Here is a 22941-nt window from a genome sequence, read left to right as displayed (position 1 = left end):
TCTTCACAACGGGCGCGTCATAGGAGACGACCTGCTTCCCTCCCATCCACATAGGATGTTTGTTGCAATGCCAACGAGAGAGAGGAGGAGGAGAAAGAAGAAGAAGGTTGATGTGGGCCCCACCCGTCATAACGGTCAACAAAACGGTTAAAATAAATAGTGTTGACTTCTCTACCACATCAATTCTGACGGGTGCGTCCCACTTGTCATAAACATGGTTAGATCATCTAAAACGGTCATCAATCATTTTTGGTAGTTTTTAGTCACACAATTAGAAAAAAATATTGGTAGTTTTTGGTCAAGAATTTGAAAGTTGTAGTTTAGTGGAACGACAACCGCAATTGCAGTAGTTTTTTGTCAAATACTCCCCCATCTCCTCTGGTTTATCGATGTCGCCCGTTTGCCTTTTTTATGAACGTCAAACGCTCCCATGCCAAAAAAGTGACCCTTGCGGGAGCCCCCGCAGGTGGTAGCTGGTAACTGTTAGTTTGTTTCTCGAGGGGATGGTAACCATTAGGTAGTTGCTTTGCTACCATAGACCTTTTTCTTCCTCCTCAAGAAAAGTCTCCTTTTTCCTCCAGTCAACGCCGCCGCGGATCCGCCCCACCTTCGATGGCCTTTCGCCTATGGAGGTGCGGAGGATCTCGGCCCCCCACCGGCGGGAGGGACCCCGTTCTCGTTTTTGCTAGGTTGAACGTCTTGATTGGGGCTGTGTGGTGGCGGCGATGTCCCTCGGTAGCAATAATGTCTCCAACATCCTATCCCCATCCTGATCATGCGAATAGCGTTGTCAGAGGATGTTTGGAGGTGTGTCTCCGTCGGATCTCATGGGATTCGATCGGTGCTGGTCTTCGGTGGATCTATTTGGATCCAGTTTTTGTTCGTCTTCGCGTTCATGTGGTTTCAGGTTTGATCTTTCCGGTCTACAACTCCCTTCATCAGCGATGGTTACTGCTCTGGTGAGCTGGTCGTCTGGTCCTTTGGGGCCTTAGCACGACAACTTCCCGACCGTCTACTACAACAAGGTTTGCCCGGCTCCGGTGATGGAGGGGCGATGATGGCGGCGCGCCTTCGGCTCGCTCTAGTGCTTGTAGTCGTCGCTAGGCGGTCCATAGACCTGGTTGTAATCTTTATTACCTCTTGTATTCTTTGTACTGCCATGATTGATGAATAGATTAGTCGTCCTCCTCCCGAGTCGCCCCGGTGCGGCGGCTGGGAGGCCCCCAGATCCCGTCACCCCGACTACCCCTCTCGTCCTCCTCCTCCCTCGCCGCTGCCCGAAGGCGCGGCCAGGCAAAGCCTTGCCGTCGCCGGCGACGGCGGGGACTAGGTGCCCTCCCGCTCGTGAGGAGCTGGAGCGGGCCGACGCCCCTGGGCTGGAGCGTGGCGTGTGGCCGGACGTCACGGCGGGGGCTGGCGGCGCTCCGGCGATCCCATACCCCATGGCAAGCGGCTTCAAGATCTGGGGCGCCACAGTCGCCAGTGACGGCGGCGGCGTGACCAGATCGGCGGTGGCGCGGCCAGATCTGGGCCCAGGCGTGAGCTTGGTCTCCGGGTCATGATCGGCGCGATGGCGAGTGTGATACGTCGACAGCTGGACGGATCTGCGGGATTCCATCCTTGTCTGGTCTTTGACAACTCGGGCAACTCCGGGGGAAACCCTAGATCTCCATGGGATCGAGCGATGGCGATGCTTTTGCGTCGTAGTCCCTCTTCAGGGCATCATTTTCGAGTTTGCTAAGGTTGAAGGGACCAGCGAGGCCGGTGGCGTACGCCCGGTGGCGCAACTGCCGATGAAAATCGCGCCGACTACGGTCATGGCGGACGATGGCGGCATCTTTGATGTCGTTTCCTTGTAGAGGCATCGTCGTTGCAGTTGGCGTCATCAGGCTCGGGATGCTCCGGGGGAAACCCTAGATCTTGGTCTCCCGGATCGGACGATGATGGTGTTCTTAGTATCGCTTTCCCTCATGGGGGCATCATTTTGGAGCAAGTGATGGCTGGAGGTGACAAGAGGAGTGGTGCTTCATCATACACATTCATGGTTTCGGATCTCGATGGCATGGCATCCTGGAGATTAGGCGTCTAATGTGCGATGATGGACTCGCGCAGGAGGTCGACGCCGTCTGGCGTCGTGGTGGCGTCGGCGGCGGCCAGACCGGGCAAGGTACATGCAGCAATACAGCTCTGAAGATGGATTGGTGGCAGGTGGCTGCGGCGGTCTCATACCCGGCAGGTGTCCTTGTTGAGGAGCACGCCGAACTGGTGGGTGCCCATACCCGGCAGGCGTCCTGGTTGGGATCTCAGGTCTTAGATGTTAGGTTTGGCTGCGAGACCTGTTTGGTATTAGGCCCAGACTATCAGCGCTCCTTCATCAACTGGATAGGAGTAGCGACAGATGTTGCTTAGACGGTGGCTTTAGTCTTATTGTTGTATAACTTTGTAAGGTCTTGTGTTAATAATTAATAAAATGGTTGTATGCATCACCCAGATGCAGAGGCCAGGGGTCTTCCTCCTTTTCTAAAAAAATGATTGATGAATAGATTGAAAATTTCTCTCGCAAAAAAAAGTAGTTGCTCTGCTCCCCATTTTTTTGCATATATTTCAGGCCGGGCTGGGGTTTGGATATATTTTTTCCAGGTTTCTAGTGCCCAGCCCAAAACATCCCGGCCCAGGAAAGGATTATTAAGCCTAAGCTAGAGTCCATTTTGTTTCTCGGCTGACAGACATTTCGGCCCAACTTGTTCTGCCATTCACGTAGCCAAACCGTTTCCGTTTTCCCGCGGGCCCAGTGGTCAGTGTCTACCAGCAATGAATCCTTTCCCCCAACCTCAAACCACCATGGCGAGCTGCACCGCCGCCCAGCCATGGTGGACCCATGGTCGTAGCCGGATTCAAGCCAGGCGAGGGAGGCGCCTGGCCAGGTCCACTGCGAGCAGACCGTAGTCTGATCTCATCTGATTTTTGTGGCGTCCACATCCACTTCCACGCCACGGCACAGGAAAAATCAGAGCTCCGCTGCTTTGCTCTTTTATATGCAGCGTTTGCGTTGCTTGATTAGATGGAATGGAACCATGGAGTTTAAACACACGTAGTATTGTTGCTCTTTTATATGCACCGGTATGAGCAAAACACGTATAGATGATGCATAGACCCCTTTCTTGCTAGTTTAATTTCCTGTTTCACTAGTAAGCCATCCTTGCCGAGACTGGCTACAGATAGTGAGGAGAGGACACTTTTGCTGATGTTGATTGTCGAATAAGAGCAGGAGGTGGATTGTTGGATCTGATAAAAGACACAAATTTTCCTTCTGTTCTCCCCTTGTCCATGCTATAAAATACTTGGGGTCTGCCCTTTATTCTGAAATTTATTTAGGACCCCCACTCATAACAAATACTTAATACAAATTTACGGTACATTGATTGAGATCTGTAATTCATTTTGTTCAGTATAATACATGAACACATCTGTTTATAAAAATACAACAAGAGTTACATACATTACACAATCTCAGAAAAAATTTAGATTGGCCCACCCCGTCGCTTCCTCCCTGGCAAGGTACTACTACTTCCTTCATGTGTATCCTGAGCCCGGCTTGTAACAAAATGAACAAATGATTTATGAGGGGGTATCCTTGATTCATATTCAATCAGAGTGAAGTCTCCTTCTGGCCTAACACTAGGATCTGCTAGAAGCTCTCCAAATGTCACACTTGGTGATTCCTCCTTGATTGGAAGATTACTTGTATAACTTGTCATGGTAAGTGGATGCAAAGCAAAGTCCGTTATGTCGACTGGAAGGCCTTGTTTTTTAAGCTTGCTTGGGTGTGCACCATATATGGAGAGGTTTCTTTTAACATGTCTTATCCCCTTACCAAATATGCAACGCCAAAACTGAACAGTGAGGTTCATTCTCAACACATGGGCGAACGTATTTACTGCTACAAGTGAACCTTGCTTACCATATAATTCCTTGGCAAATGCATCTGTTAATTGTACTAGTTGTGGATGTTCTGCAGGGTCTACACTCCCGAATGCTAGGGTCTTAAAAAGATACCTCAACTCATCATAAGGCAAAGCACTTAGGAAAATAGGTTGCACTGATCCAAAACGGGCTAATCTTTTCAGTTTACTTATGATGATGATCTTGCTTCCTCTGCTCATTCTTACGAGAAACAAGTGAAACTTTTTCCAGTCATCGTCACCTATATCAGAAGCAAACTCTATAACTACCAACATCATGTCAAACATGGCCCCTCCATGGTCCAGTGTCGTCAAGAGGTTGTCTCCATTCATGTGCAAAGTAGAGGAGAAGCGTGAGCGAACCCTTTCATCTGCACACACATGAGCAACCAATGTTTTCTTTCCAACTCCAAAACCACCTATGATTGGAAGAACTGTCGGTGCATGATCACCAGGAGGATTGTTGTGCTCCAACAAGAAGCTCAATAGTTTTTGCTTTTCAGCATGCCGGCTGAACATGAAGTTGTTGGTGTAAAGATAAACATCATATGGCCTACGAGACATGCGCTCACATCCACTCAGAAGGACAACAAATTCTGCCATGTTAGCAACAGCAAATTCTAAGCTTTCCAAGGCACCATCTGACTCGAGGTGCATGGCCATGTCATGCTTCTCAATTTTTTTTTCGAGAACGCTTGAAAGGAATGGATGTATACAAGCTGCTGCTTGATGGGTCATCGATGCTAACCTCGTTAGTGTCCGCACTGTCTTGGAGGTTTTGATACCTCAAGGTGTCCAGCACACGGTACCCTTTGTACATGGCCTCCGAGAGCATCTTTAGCTGCAACAACATCCCATAATTTGTTATGTACCGTGCATCTGCCTCCTCGACGATGATGCTGACTCTCATCAGGAGCTGCTGCAATCTCCTCACCACCTTCTCCTCTGATTGTGCATCTCTCAAAGATGAGTAGTACTTGTTCTTCAGGAAGGAGATGAAACGGCTCACTAGTTCACCTGTGACTACAGATATGGTAGCTTCCATGGCAAGCAAGAAGAGCGGCCGATGAGGAGAGCTACTGGTCGATCTCTATGTAGTCTGGACAAATTAACTAGCATCTGTCAAGTCTTGCAGAGTTCCGCACACAATAGAAAAGTCCCCAGACTATTGACTGCGACGAGTTCAAGAGTGAGTGGCAGACGGCTGCTAACATGTATCTTTTATAAACTGCCTGTATTTGTACTATATATTGGTCTAGTACCCCCAAGGAATACACTAGTTGGGCTCCTCGTAAAAACATGTGAGAATGACTAGCCAACTGCCCAAGCGTCATGAAAACATTGACTTGTATTTTTAATAGTCACAGTAGGTACGTCTAAATTAATATTCTTCCACACTAACCTGTTTTTGGCATTTGGAGATGACGGCGTCATTATTTTTTAATGATATTCCTCACGGATGTTTGAATCCAGGTTGAGAAAACAAAGGCTACCATTGTGTACTATATTCTCATACAATAAATATGCATATCATTTATGTTACACAACAGCAAACTTGAAGTTACTTCCTGAGTAATCAATCTTTTGGAAGATATATCTACCAGTTCTTCAAGGCTCAAAACTGTTGCGCCATATGTGTTCTTCATGGCCACGCTTCTGTTGATGGACAAACCTGATTGCTCTCTGCAATGGTAAAGCTTTTGTAATTCTGAATTACTAGTTATTTAAGGATTTACCTGATGATGATTCATAGACCTCTTTCTTCTTAGTTTAATTTATGTTTCATTAGTTGGCCACCTTATTAATACTAGCTAGATCTTTTGAGTAGTAGTACTAACTGCCACTTAAGATGATGCTATATATGGCCACGCGAACATATCTAATGCTCATGTATCAGAAAATACGACAAGATTTTACATTACACGAGTTCTGCAACAATATTAGATCGGCACTCCCCGTCGCTTACTCCCTAGCATGGCACTAACTTCATGTGTATCCGGGGCATGGCTTGTAACAAAGTGAGCAGCTGAATTATGAGGGGGTATCCTTTGTTAGAGTAGTCATTATGGTATACGACTTCTAGTCCAAGTCAGTTTTGTACCCCTATCCCAAGTCGGTTTGTACCCTCTTATATACTCTTGTATGCCGCACCAAATCATCTATAAGCAACAATTTTATTCAGCTTTCATGGTATCAGATACCGGTCACAGGGTTTAGGGTATGGCTCCGTCAACGCCACCGCCGCCGCCGCCGCCCGGCTACTTCGAGCGCCGGGCCGCACTCATCGCCAAGGCTGCCAACGCCGCGGCCGCTTCTCTCTCGGCCCTCATCATAGCTCCACAAAACTACCCTGCACCCATCCTCGCCGCACCAATATCTCTTGCTGACACAATCTCCGACGTCAGCCCCTACATCCACATAGTTCTTGATCTCGCCGCCCACAACTACTACCATTGGAGACATCTCTTCGATCTCCACCTCAGCCGCTGCAACCTGCGCTCGCATTTCGCCGCCAACTGTCTTCCCCGCCCCGACGATCCGCAATGGTTGAAAGACGATCTCGCGATCGTCTAGTGGTTCTACACCTGCATCACCACCGAGACCTTCAACATGCTCGATCACGACGGCGCCACCGCTGCCAACATCTGGCACTCCCTCCGTCAGCTCTTCCAAAGCAACACCGACGCTCGGAAAAACGCTCTCCACACCGAGCTTCGCAATATGGTGCAAGGAGACGCCCCGATGAACCTGTTCTGCCAGCGCGTTAAGACCATTGGTGATGAGCTCCGCGAACTCGGCGATACAGTTAGCGACTCACAGCTAATCAATATCGTCGTCGTCGGCCTCAGCGAAGACTTTGACAAGCAAGCCTCGTTCATACCGATGGTACGGACCCCTCCTACCTTCGCTGAAGTTCGTTCCTTGCTACAACTCGCGGCGGAAACACAAGCTCGCAAGGACTCTCGCCCCAAGGTCTTTCATGCTGCGGCTCGTCCTCCTCTGTCGTCTACACCAGCGCCGCCTTCCAGGCCGGCTCCTGCCGCCGGGCCGTCCGCATCGTCATTTGTTCAACCGCCCCCAGGCTGGCGTCCTAGTCCGAACTACCGCGGCAAAAACCCTATCTACAGGCCGCCGTCGACTCGTTCGGTTCCGCCTACGACATCACCAGCACCGAGTCCTGCACCACCCACCAGTGTTCCATCTGCGGTTGCATGGCGGCCTCCTCATGATCCTTGGACGGGGCTTGTTCAAGCATGGCCCATGCCCTGGTCCGCTCCGTCCACCCTCGGTGCTCCGCCGGCATACTCAGGTGCCTGGCAACCCGGCCTTCGGCCGCCTACTGGTGCTCCCGGGGTTCTCAACCCCCGACAGCCGGCCAATGCCTATCACGCCGCCCCGACGTATGCTCCTTATGGTCATTACAGCACCGACGGCGGCGCCTACTACACACCTCAGCCGGCCCTGCTCCCGACGCCACCCCCACCACAGCCGGCCAATGCCTACTACACTCCCCAGCCGTCCCTACTGCCTTCACCATCGTATCCGCCGGCACTGCTTCCGACGCCACCCTCACCTGCGACGCCGAGCTGGGATCAAGCTGCCTTTCTCCAGGCCATGAATAACTTTGCTGCACAAGGAAACTCGGGTACGGATTGGATCTTTGATTCAGGGGCCTCTAGTCATATGTCTGCATCTAGTAATTGGTTATCTTCTTGCACTAAATCTCCTTTCCCTTCCATTATCCTTGGAGATGGATCATCTATTCCTATATATTGTGTTGGTCAGGCTCAACTTCCCTCTTCCACCAAACCTCTTTTACTTCGCGATGTTCTAGTTGCACCCGCCCTCATTAAAAATCTTATCTCTGTTCGCCAATTTACTTGCGACAATCTAGTTTCGGCTGAATTTGACCCTTTTGGTTTATCTGTGAAGGATTACCTGACCAAGGCCGAGATCGCTCGCTTCAATAGCTCCAGTGATCTTTATTCTCTTAATGGAGTTCCTGCCGCCACCCCTCCAACATCCATGCTGGCCTCCGTCGATCTCTGGCATCGTCGCTTGGGCCATCCCAACCCCGCCGTCTTAGCTTCTATGCTTAGTGAATTTACCATACCATGTAATAGGGACTCTCATAATTCTGTGTTTTGCGAGTCTTGTCAATTAGGCAAACATGTGCGTCTTCCCTTTAGTTCCTCTAGTTCTTGTAGCACTTATCCCTTTGAATTAATACATTGTGATTTATGGACCTCTCCCATTGCAAGTGTTTCGGGTTTTAAATACTACCTTGTTATTCTAGATGATTTCACCCACTTTGTCTGGACTTTTCCTCTACGCAACAAATCCGAGGTCCATTCTCTTTTCCTTAATTTTCAACGCTATGTGTCTGTTCACTTCTTCCTCCCAATTCGCTTTATCCAATGTGACAATGGTCGCGAGTTTGATAACATTAAAAATCGTACTTTCTTCTTACAACATGGCATCCTGCTTAGGTTCTCATGTCCCTACACCTCCCCTCAAAATGGTAAAGCAGAACGCTCTCTTCGCACCCTCAATGATATAGTTCGCACTCTCCTCATTCAATCATCTATGCCTCCCAAGTTTTGGGCTGAAGCCCTACACATGGCCACCTTCCTTCTAAATATTCGACCTTCTAAAACTAAACCCAACACTACTCCCTATTATTCCCTCTTTCTTTCCCACCCCGACTACTCCGCGGTTCGTGTTTTCGGCTGTCTCTGTTTTCCCAATGCCTACGCCACTTCTGCAAATAAATTGTCACCACGCTCTATCCCATGTGCTTTTCTCGGCTTCTCTGACGAGCACAAAGGCTATCGTTGTCTCGACCTTCACACCGGACACGTTCATGTCTCTCGTCATGTCACGTTTGCTGAGCACATTTTTCCTTTCTCACAACGCACTACTACACCATCCAACACCCCTAGCTTCGCAAACACCCCCTCTCCCCGTCCTTTCCAACTATATACTCCCCTACCTGCCGAACACAACTTATCACCACCACCATTAACACCCACCATAGCCAATCCCAACCATACACTCACCCCACCCGAGACGTCCCCAACACCCCCGATCCCTGCTCCCTCCCCAACACCCCCGGCCCCTACTCCCACTCCACCACCCAGCCCTGCTCCCACTCCACCACCCAGCCCTACTCCTTCGTCCGACTCTTCCGCTGCGCCGGACTCACCAGTACCCACCTTACCCCCTCGTGCTATTCCTACAGCAACCCCGATTAATGATCATCGCATGCGTACTAGGGCCAAATCAGGATTTCATCAACCCCAAGACCGCCTAAACCTTCATACCTCCGTATCTCTCACTTCTCTTCCAAAGAATTACAAAACTGCTCTACTTGATCCCAATTGGGCCGCTGCCATGCAAGAAGAATATAATGCTTTACTTCAAAACAACACCTGGCAACTTGTTCCTCGTCCTCCCAATACAAATATTGTTTCTGGCAAATGGATTTTTCGCCAAAAGTTCCACTCCGATGGGAGCCTCTCACGATATAAAGCCAGGTGGGTTTGTCGTGGCTTTTCTCAGCAACAAGGAATTGATTACGAAGAAACCTTCTCTCCTGTTGTTAAACCTAGCACCATTCGCACCGTTCTTAGTGTTGCTGTCTCCTCTTCATGGCCCATTCACCAACTTGATGTTAAAAATGCTTTCCTCCATGGTTCCCTTCAAGAAACTGTCTACTGCCAGCAACCTCTGGGTTTTGAAAATCCATCCTTTCCAACTCATGTATGTCTTCTTCAGAAATCTCTCTACGGTCTTAAACAGGCCCCACGAGCTTGGTTTCAACGCTTCTCCTCCTTCATTCAAACAATAGGCTTCACTCCATCTCTCTCCGACACCTCTCTTTTTGTGTATCATCAAACTTCTGACACTGCCTATTTACTTCTCTATGTAGATGATATCATTCTTACCGCCGCCTCTCAAAAGTTCTTAGATCATATTGTCTCTCTTCTTAGATCTGAATTTTCTATGACTGACCTAGGACTCCTTCATCATTTCTTAGGCATTGCTGTTGTTCGAGATTCCTCCAGCCTTTTTCTTTCCCAACGCCAGTATATTCTTGATCTTCTTAATCGTGCTGGTATGCTTGACTGTCAATCATCTCGCACTCCTGTCGATACTAGTTTTAAACTTTCGGCTACCGGTGAACCCTTTTCCGATCCTACTCTCTATCGTAGCCTAACAGGTGCTCTCCAATATCTCACCATTACTCGTCCTGAAATCTCTTTTGCTGTTCAACAAGCATGTCTCTATATGCATGATCCCCGGGTTCCTCACTATAATCATGTTAAACGCATTCTTCAGAATTTAAAAGGAACTCTCAATCATGGTCTCCACCTCAATAATTCTTCTCCAAACTCGCTTACCGCATACTCTGATGCAGACTGGGCTGGTTGTCCTGACACTCGAAGGTCCACTTCCGGTTTTTGTGTTTTTCTTGGTAACAATTTGATTTCTTGGTCTTCGAAAAGACAGGTTACAGTCTCACGTTCGTCGGCCGAGGCTGAGTATCGCGCTGTGGCACATGCCGTTGCAGATACAATCTGGATTTGGCAGTTACTCTCCGAGCTACACAGGCCTATTGAACAGGTCACTATTGTCTACTGTGACAACATATCAACAGTTTACATGACCAGCAATCCAGTTCAACACGGACGCACAAAGCATATTGAGATTGATATTCATTTTGTTCGTGAAAAGGTTGCTCTTGGTCAGGTTCGGGTGCTTCATATTCCCTCTACGGCTCAATTTGCTGACATTTTCACCAAGGCACTGCCTACTAAGCCTTTTCAAGATATCTGTTTCAGTCTCAACGTCGTCGAGCCTGCCGTTGATACTGCGGGGGGGTGTTAGAGTAGTCATTATGGTATACGACTTCTAGTCCAAGTCAGTTTTGTACCCCTACCCCAAGTCGGTTTGTACCCTCTTATATACTCTTGTATGCCGCACCAAATCATCTATAAGCAACAATTTTATTCAGCTTTCATCCTTGATTCCCATGAAATTAGAATGAAGTTATTTGGGTCTAACACTAGGATCTGCTAGAATTTCCCCCAGTCTCACACTTGGTGATTCCTCCTTGATTGGAACATTAACAGTATAACTTGTCATGGTAAGTGAATGTGAAGCAAAGTCCGGAATGTCCACTAGGTGGCCTTGTTCTAAAGCATAGTCGGGTGCACACCATATATGGAGAGGTTTCTTTTAACCATATGTATCCCCTTGTTCAATATGCAACGCCAGAACTGGACATGGAGATTCCTTCTTAACATGTTCGCGAACATATTTGTTTCAACAAGTGTACCTTGAATGCTGTGCAAAACCTTCGCATCGAACCACGCGCGCCGCCTCGCAAGCGCCGCAACGACGAAGAGACTGGGAGATCCTCCCTCCGCCCGCTGGTGGAGGAGTGGCGCAAGGAGTAGGCGCAGAAGTGCGACGCTCTCTCCCGCAGCGCCGGCAGCCGGACTTGGAGCAACTTCGACAGGCTGGAGCGAATCTTCTCGCCCATGCTCAAGCGTCTCCGATCGGCCGTCAATCACCCTCGGCCACCCCTCCGGTGACATGCGCTCGACATCAGGACAAGGTTCGGATGGCTACGCGCGCCACAAAAAGCTGCCGGGGGAAAGGGGATTTGTCGCCGGAGATGTCGAATTGCGGCAGAGAGGGATATGGGAAATGAAGAAATGTGGACCCTAAAACGGCCTCGCTCCGGTATATATTGCGGATTCTAAAGCGGTTTTCCGGCCTCCCGTAAAAATTCTACATGTCGGGCCGTTTTTACAGGACTTTTTCGGGCCTGGTTTTTTTTTTGCTTGTATTGTAAATTAGCAGGAAAAACATGCCAGCGAGCTTTTAAGGGATCTGCAGATGCTCTTAGCAAGAGTCATACCGTTTCCGTTTTACCGTGGGGCCCGACGGTCAGTGCCTACTGGCGATGTTGTTCACTTAATCGATCTCCAATCTCCTCCTTCCCCAAAGCCCAAACACGCCATGGCGTCGGCTACCGGCGAGCGGCGCCACCGTGCAGCATGTAGCATCCCCGTCGGGCCTCGTGCGGACCCATGGTGGCCACCTACTTCAAGTAAGACGAGGGGAGGCGCCTAGGCAGGTCGATTGGGAGGACCTCATGGGCTAGCGTAGGAGCCTCGCCAGCGGCAACGTGTGCCTCGCAGATGATGTGCGACCCCCAACTTCCTTCTTCCCCAACCTACCATGGGTGCAACCACGAGCATCCTCCTGCCTTCCCTAGGCCAGCAGCGAGCCCCGCCTCGGGCGGAGCCATGGCGGTCGCCGATGTCAAGTGCGAGGGAGAATGGGAGGTGAGTAGCTAGTCCGACTACGAGCACCTCAAGGGCTGGCACGGGAGCCTCCCAGATGCAACGCGATGCCGCAGTGCTCCCAGGGTTCTTTGAAATCAATTCCTCTGTAATTTGTATCTAAACATGTCCCTATTTCACTATCAATTATAGCAGAATGCTATCCATAACATTGCAATGATGATGATGTTGATGATGCATATACCTCTTTCTTGTATGTTTAATTTCTGTTGCATCGGTTAGCCACCTACCAGAGAGTCGGGGGATAACCTCCTTTTCGAAAAAAAAACTACCCGAGAGTCCGAGACTTGAAGCATTATATAAGAAGAGCACTTTTGCGCATTTACTGTACATTAATTGAGATCTGTGATATATTTAGTTCAATGGTTCACAGCAACGATGCATCAAGAAAATACAACAAGAGTTACATTTTACAAGTCTTGAAACAAAACTAGATTGGCACTCCTTGTCGCTTCCTCCCTGGCAAGGCGCTGCCTTGATGTATATCCTGAGCACGACTTGTAACAATATAAACAAATGATTTCTGAGGGGGTATCATTGATTCCCATGCAACTAGAGTGAAGTCTCCTTTTGGGACAACACTAGGATCCGTTACAAGTTCCGCAAATGTCACACGTGGGAGTTCCTTCTTCACTGAAGCACCAACTGTGTAAGGTGTCATGCTAAGTGGATGCAAAGGAAACTCTGTTATGTCCTGGCCTTGTTGTATAAGCGTGTTCGGGTGCACGGCATACATGAAGAGGTTCCTCTTGACCACTATCATCCTCTTGTCCATTTTGCGCTCCCGAAACTGAACATCGAGATTCCTTCTCAAGACATCTGCGTAGGCATTTGTTGCAAGAAGTGAACCTATGTGCACTGCGCAACTCATTGGAAAATTCATCTGCCATTTGTACTAGCCGAGGATGTTCTGCGGGCTCTACACTCCCGAAGGATAGTGCCTTGAAAAGGTATCTCAACTCGTCGTAAGATAGCACACTTAGGAAGATCGGTTTCAGCGTTCCCAACCGGGCTAATCTCTTAAGTTTGCTTACGATGATGATCTTGCTTCCTGTACTCATCCTTAAGAGAAACGAGAAAAACTTTTTCCAGTCATCATCATCTACATAAGAAGCAAACTCAATAACTACCAACATCGTCCCAAACATGGTCCTTCCATCATCAAGTATCCCCAAAAGGCTGTCTCCATTCAAGTGCAAAATAGAGGAGAAGCGTGAGCGAACCCTTTCATCGCCACACACGAGCAACCAAAGTTTTCTTCCCAACTGCAACACCACCTATGAGCGGAAGGACGCCCCATGCGTGATCACCTAAAGGATCGTTGTGCTCCAACAAGAAGCTCAAGAGCTTTTGCTTTTCAGCGTGTTGGCCAAACATGAAATTGTCGGTGTAAAGGTAAACGTCATATGGCCTGCGAGACACGCACTCACATCCGCCCAGAAGCACAACAAATTCTGGCATGTTAGCAACAACAATTTCTAAGCTTTCCAAAGCATCATGTGACTCGAGGCGAATGGCCTTGTCGTCTTTCGCCGTTGTTGTTCGAGAACGCTTGAGTGGAATGGCTAAATACAAACTGCTGCTAGATGAGTTGTTGCTGCTAACCTCGTCAAAGCCTGCACCGTCTTGGAGAGCTCGGTACCTCCAGGTATCAAGCAGACGGTGCCCTCTGTACATGGCCTCTAAGAGCATCTTGAGCTGCATCATCATCCCTGAGTTGGTTATGTATCGAGCGTCCGCTTCATCAACGGTGGTGCCTACTCTGATCAGGAGATGCTGCAACTTCTCCACCACCTTCTCCTCTGAATGTCCATGGCTGGAGGAGTGATACTTGTTCATCGGGAGGGAGATGAACTGGCTTACAAGCTCACTTGCAACTGTAGAAATGGCAACCTCCATGGCCAGGATTGATGAGGTAAGCTACTGGTTGATCTCTGGACAAATTTAACTAAGCTGGTCTCTGCAAGACTTGAAGTATCAATCGCATTTAAACAAAGTGTCCCTGGACGACTTGGTGGGTGGGTGGGTGGGTGGGTGAAAGGCACGGATACTTTGTTTAAAGCTCAAAGGCGTGACAAGGACCAGCGAACTTTCCAAGCAGCATTAAAAAGAATTAACCAGCTAGTATTTGTAATATTTACGTTAGGTCCAAATTGATTGTTGTCCCTTTGCAAAATGTATATTTAATCATCTTTGCATTTGTCTTTTGTTGAACTCCTTGCATTTTTTATACATACGAGGGAATCACTGGCGGAGCCTCTTGGGGACCATCCCGGGTTCTGGCCACAGGATATATGACCCATAGCCTAATTTTATGGGCTAGCAAAGGCTGAGAGGCTGTTTCTTAACTAGCTGCACAATCGCCCCCCTCTTATATTTGGTTCACCCTCTACCACTGGAGGGAATGGCATCCCATGTATGTGCAGTCTATTATTGCAGTGTTTCACCTTGAAAATTGTTTATGTTTTTTCAGATGAGCTTCAGTGGAGAGAAGCAGCGTGCAGCTCATTGACAAAGAAATGATATGTGCCCTTTTATCTTGGTCAGTGATTAGAATCACAACTCTATACCTTAATAATTTTTCTGAGCACATGTAACTAGTTTGTTTCTACATTTGCCCCCACTCTCTGTGCGGCTTATTTTGTACTAATTCAGCTTTTAATCGGAAATTGTCGCACTGTGTGGATTCTTAGAGTCCTGACGTTGATCTCCACAATGGTAAAAATGGAAAAGCAAATACTGGGATCCAACTTGGTTTTGTTATTAAAAAAACTAAAAGTAGTCCTCCTACAGGAAATTGTTTGGTACCTCCTGTGTATTTGCTCCATGTACTGAGTACAGTCAGAAAAAATTACCGAAGCATGAGATAGTCTAAAATTTACCCCCAAAAAAGCTATCACTGTGGCCCAAAATCGAACAGGACGGCCTCAAGGAGGACCGAGTGGCCCAAAATGAAATTCTCTGCCAAAGATTAGTTGGGGCGATATACTTCCGCAGCGGTCACATTAGGCACTTGGCAGTTAGTTCAGCTAAGATTAGCAGCTAAAACTGGCTTAAACAGCAAACTAGAGACAACAAGGAAATGGTAAATGACGAGTAGAATCATGCCGTTTGGATACATTTAGTCAATCCTGAACTGTTGGTGAACCTTGAGTGAAAGCGGCAAAGCTTTTATCCTGTTTTGGCCAGCTTCAAATTAAAGTGTGTTCTGAATGTTCAGAAGTTTCAGAGTCCTTAAAATAGACAACACTTGAATATTCACTTCTTATTTCAGTTAAGTTTTCTCACCTTCCTATATGGATTAGGATTCATTCCATGGTGCAAGATGATGTTTTTTGTTATCTAGAAACTGCAGGGTGGAGGGGGGGGGGGGGGGGGGGGGTCGTTGGATCTGATAGTACAGTTTTATTTACAATTGAGATCTCCAACACATTTAGTTTAATGGTATATAATCACTCTTTAAAATGGTTTGTCCATGGCCACACGAACACATCTTATTTTCATGCATCAGAAAGTACAACATGGGTTACATTATGCGAGCTCTGAAACAAAATTACATAGGCACTCCTCGTCGCTTCCTCCCTGGCCCTTCATGTGTATCCTGAGCATGACTCGTAACAAAATGAGCAAACGAGTTATGAGGGGGTATCCTTGATTCCCATGAAATTAAAATGAAGTCTTCTTTTGGTCTAACACTAGGATCTGTTATCAATTGCCCAAATGTCACACTTGGCGATTGCTTCTTGGTTGAAACATTAACTGTATAACGTGTCATGCTAAGTGGATGCAATGCAAAGTCCGTTATGTCCACCGGATGGCCTTGTTCTATAAGGATGGTTGGGTGCACACCATATATGGAGAGGTTTCTTTTAACCATTCGTATCCCCCTTTCCAATATACCACGCCAGAACTGAACATTGAGGTTCCTTCTCAACACATCCGCAAACATATTTGTTGCGACAAGTGAACCTTGTGTACTGTGCAAAACCTTGGCATATTTATCTGCTATTTCTACAAGCCGTGGATGTTACATGGGGTCTACACTTCCAAATACCAGTGTCTTGAGAAGGTACCTCAACTCGTCATAAGACAGAACAGTTAGGAAAATCGGTTTCACCGATCCGAATCGAGCTAGCCTTTGAAGTCTACTAATGATGATGATCTTGCTTCCTCTGCCCATTGTTATGACAAAGGAGTGAAACTTTTTCCAATCATCGTCTTCTATATCAGAAGCAAACGTAATAACCACCAACACCATCCCAAACATGCTCCTTCCGTTGTCAAGTATCCTCATAAAGCTGTCTCCATTCAAGTGCAAAATGGAGGAGAAGCGTGAGTGAACCCTTTCGTCGCCACACACATGAGCAACCAAAGTTTTCTTTCCTACCGAGGCACCACCTATGACTGGAAGAATGGCAGGTGCATGATCACCATGAGGGTCATTGTGCTGCAGCAAGAAGATCAAGAGCTTCTGCTTCTCAGCATGCCGGCCGAACATGAAGTTTTCGGTGTAAAGATAAACGTCGTATGGCCTACGAGACATGCGTTCGCATCCACCCAGAAGCACGACAAATTCTGCCATGTTAGCAACAGCAATTTCTAAGCTTTCCAAGGCATCATGTGACTCGAGGTGCACGGCCTTGCCAGTTGTTCGAGAACGGTTGGCTAAATACAAGCAGCTGATGGATGAATCGTTGCTAACCTCGTCGAAGCTTCCACTGTCTTGGAGGGTTCAGTACCTCAAGGTGTCCAGCACGCGGCATCCTCGGTACATGGCCTCTGAGAGCTTCTTGAGTTGTGTCATCATTCCAGAGTTGGTAATGTACCGTGCGTCCGCCTCCTCGACGATGGTGCCAGCCCTCATCAGGAGGTGCTGCAACCTCTCCACCACCTTCTTTTGCTCCTCTGGGTGTGCATGGCTTAAGGAGGAGCGATACTTGTTCATCAGGAAGGAGATGAACCTGCTCAAAAGTTCACCTGTAACTGCAGATATGGCAACCTCCATGGATTGATGAGGGAATCCTTCTCTCTGGACAAATTAACTGGCCTCTGCGGACACTTTATTTTTTTTACCGAAGCCTCTGCGAACTCTTACAGTGACTTAAAATATAGAAAAGTTTGTAGCGATGACTACAACATCAACTACGACGAATTCAAGGGTGTGTGATCACATGGGCACTTAATTGTCTAAACGCCCAAACATGTTGACAAGGACAAGCGAACTGTCCAAGCAGCATGAAAACATAGACCAGTATTTCTAGTACTCATGGTAGGTCCAACATTAACTATTGTTCCAATAACAAAAATGTATATTATCTTGCATTGGACTCCATCCTTTCACATTTTACATGGCAACCCATATATATGTGCACTCTACCACCTCTAACCAAGTTTGACCGTGTGATGTTATGTGCATTTGTATTGCAGTATTGTACTCCCTTTGTAACAAAATGTAAGGGGTGTTTAACAATTGTACGTGAAACAAAAAAAAACGTCCTATATTTTGTTACAGAGGGAGTAGCTGTATATAATAAAAGTACATAAAAAATGAAAATCATGGTCACTCACATGTGGCACCAACATATAGTCAGCAACACTCTTAACCATGTCGAACGTCTGAGTTTTGAAGATATCTTACCGCCTAGGCTTTATTTGGCCTTTTTGGGAACGGTGAACTTCTTTCAGATTGTTGTAGGTATTGGACACTAGTCCAAAAAAAAACTTTCAAAAGGAATCTTGCTGTAAGATAAACTTATATATGTGTACACATTTGTTTTTCAGATTCATGCAGGTATTGGATACTTGTACAAAGTTGATATTTGGATTGGCTCTCATAATATTCAAGAAAACAAATTCACGTCCGGAAGCGACCATCCTGATTGCAACTCATTGGTAAGGAACGATGCACACTTTATCTTGGTCAGTAATGAGAAATACAATTCACTTCTTTATGTATGAAAACAATTCGCTTGTATATTCACTTCCTTGGTTCTTCAGAACCCAATCATGAAGTGTGTTCAGTCTTGAATCAAAAACTGTTGCACCTTGTGATTCTTCAGAGTTCAGTCTTGACCTGATACTGATCTCCACAATGGTAAACATGGAAACCAAAAATAGTATGATGCAACCTGGACGATAACATCTTTTTGTTTAATACTAAAACTAGGAGTATTCTTCCAACTAGACTCCCTGTAATGATTAAGTATGGTCTGAGCAATTACCAAAGAATGGAACACTCTGGAATGGACAAAAACTGCTTCATCATTTGGCCCAAAAACTAACAGAAGGACCTCGAACGGACATGGCGCAAACAGTGGTTTTCATGATTGTTTTCAGATTGGAAAACAAAAATCCAGAAGAGAAATGGTACACTCGCGCCACTAGATAAATGTTGAGTTCCACGGTTCCACTTTAACGGTGGCACTCGTGCTTTCTCTCTACCCTGTGGCTTCTTGTGGTTCTTGATCATACATTTATTAGCATAGAAGTTTCTGCGTGTCGATGTGCTGAAGAGATATATGTTTTAGAACAATAGAGAGTACTCCCAGAGTGGAGTTTTTAATGATTTCATATTTGGCTCAAACTTATCAACACGCATCAATTCAAAAGGTCGAGAGGTGTGGCTACTACCTCTGGTGTGCATGTAGGGAAATCTTATAAGCTAGTAGTAAAATGAGAATCAAAGGTGTCAACTTCATTCTACTTGTGCTATAGCTTAGATATGATGGTTTGTCTTGACTTTTGTCCTTGATGACAAAACACGACAAACAGGGAGCTGAGATGACGAGCAGGATGATGTAGGGCAGAATATGATGGTTTTACCATTAAGCTTCCTATGCAGCCAGGGTTACCAAATCATCGACCTTAACCTGCTTTGCAATAGAGGTGACCGTTTTTACTAGTACTCGTTGTACTATTGTTTGTTTGAAAATATGCTATAATATATATAAATTTGATACCCTATACTAGAGTACAAATTTGTTGAGAAAAAATATACTAATCTGAACATGAGAAATGTTTTCGAATGGATAAATGCTGGGTGCTTGAGATAGAGATGAATATTGTAGTTCGAGCATATAAAACAACATTGAACCATTGACTGACGAGTTCAAGGGTGTGTGGTCACACATGCACTTAATTGTCTTAACGTCCAAACAAGTGAGAAGGACTAGCCAATTGTCCAAGCAACATGACAAAATTGGCTAGTATTTTTAATATAAGTGGTAGGTATTTTTTTATTTTTTTAGAAAAGGAGGATGACCCCCGGCCTCTGCATATGGGAGATGCATGCGGCAATTTTATTGATTATTCTCGAGAACCTTACAAAGTAGAACAACAATATGCCTGAATCCATCAGCTTGGCAACATCTGCCGCTACTCCTATCCAAATGATGAAGGGGTGCAAGCTGGGCCGCATACCCAGACCTCTCACATAAGCCTAACATCTAAAGCCGGAGGCCCCGTCCGAGCCATCTACCGGGTCCGGGGCTCAAACCGGTCCGACGCACTCACATGTGTCGTCGCCGCCATCTTCCACTGGTCCATATTCAGAGCAAATTGAGGTGACAACCTTGGCAGGTCCTCCACCATTGACGCCACCACGACGCCAAACGACGACCTCCACCTACGCGAGACTTGGCAGGTCCTCCGCCATTGACACCACCACGACGCCAGACGACGACCTCCACCTACGCGAGTCCATCTCCAAGCAACAGACGTATATCCATGATAGGATAGGGCCGCACCACCACCGTCACCGACCACCCACAAGCGCCACCCAACCCCAAGGTTCCCAAAGCAGCGCCTTCAAGAAGGGAACGGCGCCGTGAGCGTCGTCGCCGCCCAACAAAGTTAGGGCTTTCGCTCGCGAGACCTAGGGGAAGGTGAAGTGAGGAGATCAGTCCATACCGACGCCGCCAAGGAGGGGAACATCAGGCGTCGCCGTCGGCGCGGCCGGTCATGGCCGGCCAGGGATTTCGCCAGAACTAGATCCCCGCCACCAGCAGCGCCTCCTGTACAAAACCAGTGACCAAGAGGAAGCGTGGCCCGACCAGGCTGGCCCGCACGCCGAACAAAGGAGGAGGGGAGGCGCCATATCGCGCACACCGACCGCTGCAGAAGCTGCCGCCAACGACCACCGGATCCCGCCGCCCGCGCGGCCGGGATACAAGATCCACCGCCCGCACAGCTGCTAGCCGGCCGTGCCTTGCCAATGGAGCCGCCACTCCAGATCCGGGGTTCCCCACGCGGAAGCAGGGCAACTGAGGCCCCGCCGCCACCATCCTTGGCGCCCCGGGCTTGCCCGGCGGCTGCCTCAGGCGGCGGCGAGGAAGGGAAGAGGGGGGTGGGGTGGGGGGGTGAGTAGGAGGGGTGGCTAGGGTTAGGAGGAGGGGCGGCTCTCTGCATTCTTTAGAAAAAATGTATATTTAATCATCATACATTTGTTTTTCGTTGGACTCGTTTTACATTTTATACGTACTAGAGAATGGAAAGACTGGGACCTCATCTCCATGGAGACATCCAGCAGATCACTCATGAATGTGCGATGGCGGAAACGTCTTACCTCGTTAGAGGCGACGGGTTCGTGTTATATAGCAGGGGTGCATCTCCCTGAACAGCGCATACATAAGTTGTTGGGATTACAAGAGATCAAGGCTTGGAGAACAAGAGATAGAGTTGGTTACAAAGAGATAGAGATAAAGAGAAGATACTCCTACCAACCTATCCTATACCGAGCCTGTATTCAACAGAAAAGATATGTATGCTAGGTGGTGCGCTAGGTACACAAGTATGACATGTTTGACACCCTCCCTTAATCATAACTTCATCAAGTTGATATTATGCTTAAAAGCTTCAAAACTCCTTGTTGGCAATGGTTTAGTGAATCCATCTGCAATCTGATCTCTAGAGTGTACAAACCGAATATCAAGTTGTCTTTGAGCAACCCTTTCTCGGACAAAGTGAAAATCTATTTCAATGTGTTTTGTTCTTGCATGGAACACAGGATTTGCAGACAGATAAGTAGCACCAAGGTTGTCACACCATAGGCATGGAGCTTGCTTACTTTTCACACCAAGTTCCTTGAGCATGGACTGCACCCATATGATTTCAGCTGTAGCATTTGCTAGTGCTTTATATTCTGCTTCTGTACTTGACCTGGAGACTGTAGCTTGCTTTCTAGCACACCAGGAGATCAAGTTAGGCCCAAAAAATATTGCAAAACCATCAGTAGAACGTCTGTCATCCAGGCATCCTGCCCGGTCAGAGTCAAAAAAGGCACTGACAAGAGTAGAAGACAATCTGCTGAAGTTGAGACCAACACTTACAGTATTTTTGACATATCTTACTATACGTTTGGCAGCAGTCAAATGAACAGTAGTGGGTGCATGAAGGAACTGACATACTTTGTTGACAGCAAAAGAAATATCAGGTCTGGTGAGAGTAAGGTATTGAAGTGCTCCTACCAGACTTCTATATTTTGTGTTGTCTTCTTGACTCAGAGATGTACCTTCTGTAAGAGATAACTTTTCTGAGCTAGACAATGGAGTGGGTGTAGGTTTACAACCTTGCAGACGGACCTTCTTGACCAGGTCAGTAGCATATTTTTCCTGAGAGAGATGAAGTCCATCTTTGTGCTTCTTCACCTCAATTCCAAGAAAATAATGCAAGTCTCCAAGATCTTTTAAAGCAAAATCAGCCCCCAAGTCTTTCAACAGTCCTGTGATTGCTTCATCAGATGAACTTGTCACAATAATATCATCAACATATATGAGGACAAATATGCATGTGTTGAACTTGTTGTAGATGAACAATGAGGTGTCAGACTTGGAAGGAATAAAACCAAGTGTTTGCATTTTGTGACAGAGACGAGAATACCAAGCCCTTGGTGCTTGCTTTAGACCATATAGTGCCTTATCAAGTTTGCATACATAAGAGGGAGTAGTTTTACTTTCAAACCCAGGAGGTGGTTTCATGTACACTTCCTTTTCCAGAACACCATGGGGAACGCGTTCTGTACATCTAGCTGTGTGAGACTCCAGCCCCTGGAAACAGCAATAGACAAAACAAGACGAATGGTTGCAGCTTTTACAACTGGACTAAATGTGTCCTCATAGTCTATACCATATCGTTGTTTGAAGCCTTTTGCAACGAGTCTAGCCTTGCATCTATCAATAGTTCCATCAGACTTTCTTTTAATCCGAAATACCAACTTGCAATCAATCGGGTTTTTACCTTGCTGTGGAGGAACTAAGTGCCATATCTTATTTTTCTTTAGTGCCATAAATTCTTCATTCATTGCTTTCTGCCACCGTTCATCACCAAGAGCTTCTTCAAGTATGTTTGGTTCATCAGGTTCACCTGTAGAACAAATCATACCATATTTGGTTATATGCTTATAATTGACAGGTTGTATTACCCCTTTTTGAAGTCTTGTGCGACGTGGTGATGAAGTAATCAGCGGTGTAGCCACAGAGGATCCTGCGGGCTGAACAGGAGTCGCTGTTGCTGATCCCGAGAGGGATTCGCTGCCCGCTGCAGCCAAATCTGCAAGGCTTGGATCTTTTGTGGCAGGTGGCGTTGATGGATCAGCAGCAGCGTCC

At 47.1% G+C, this 22941-nt stretch overlaps 3 pseudogenes; all 3 read right to left on the bottom strand.

The window, feature by feature from the left end:
• Positions 1–3521: 3521 nt before the first annotated feature.
• LOC109772696 (disease resistance protein RGA2-like) lies at positions 3522–5007 on the bottom strand (annotated as a pseudogene).
• Positions 5008–12770: 7763 nt separating this feature from the next.
• LOC109772697 (uncharacterized) lies at positions 12771–14267 on the bottom strand (annotated as a pseudogene).
• Positions 14268–15893: 1626 nt separating this feature from the next.
• LOC109772682 (putative disease resistance protein RGA3) lies at positions 15894–17345 on the bottom strand (annotated as a pseudogene).
• Between the last annotated feature and the right edge of the window lie 5596 nt (positions 17346–22941).

Source organism: Aegilops tauschii, chromosome 2 (genome assembly GCF_002575655.3).
Source record: "Aegilops tauschii subsp. strangulata cultivar AL8/78 chromosome 2, Aet v6.0, whole genome shotgun sequence".
Taxonomy (NCBI): domain Eukaryota; kingdom Viridiplantae; phylum Streptophyta; class Magnoliopsida; order Poales; family Poaceae; genus Aegilops; species Aegilops tauschii.
This window is presented reverse-complemented; position numbering and strand designations above follow the sequence as displayed.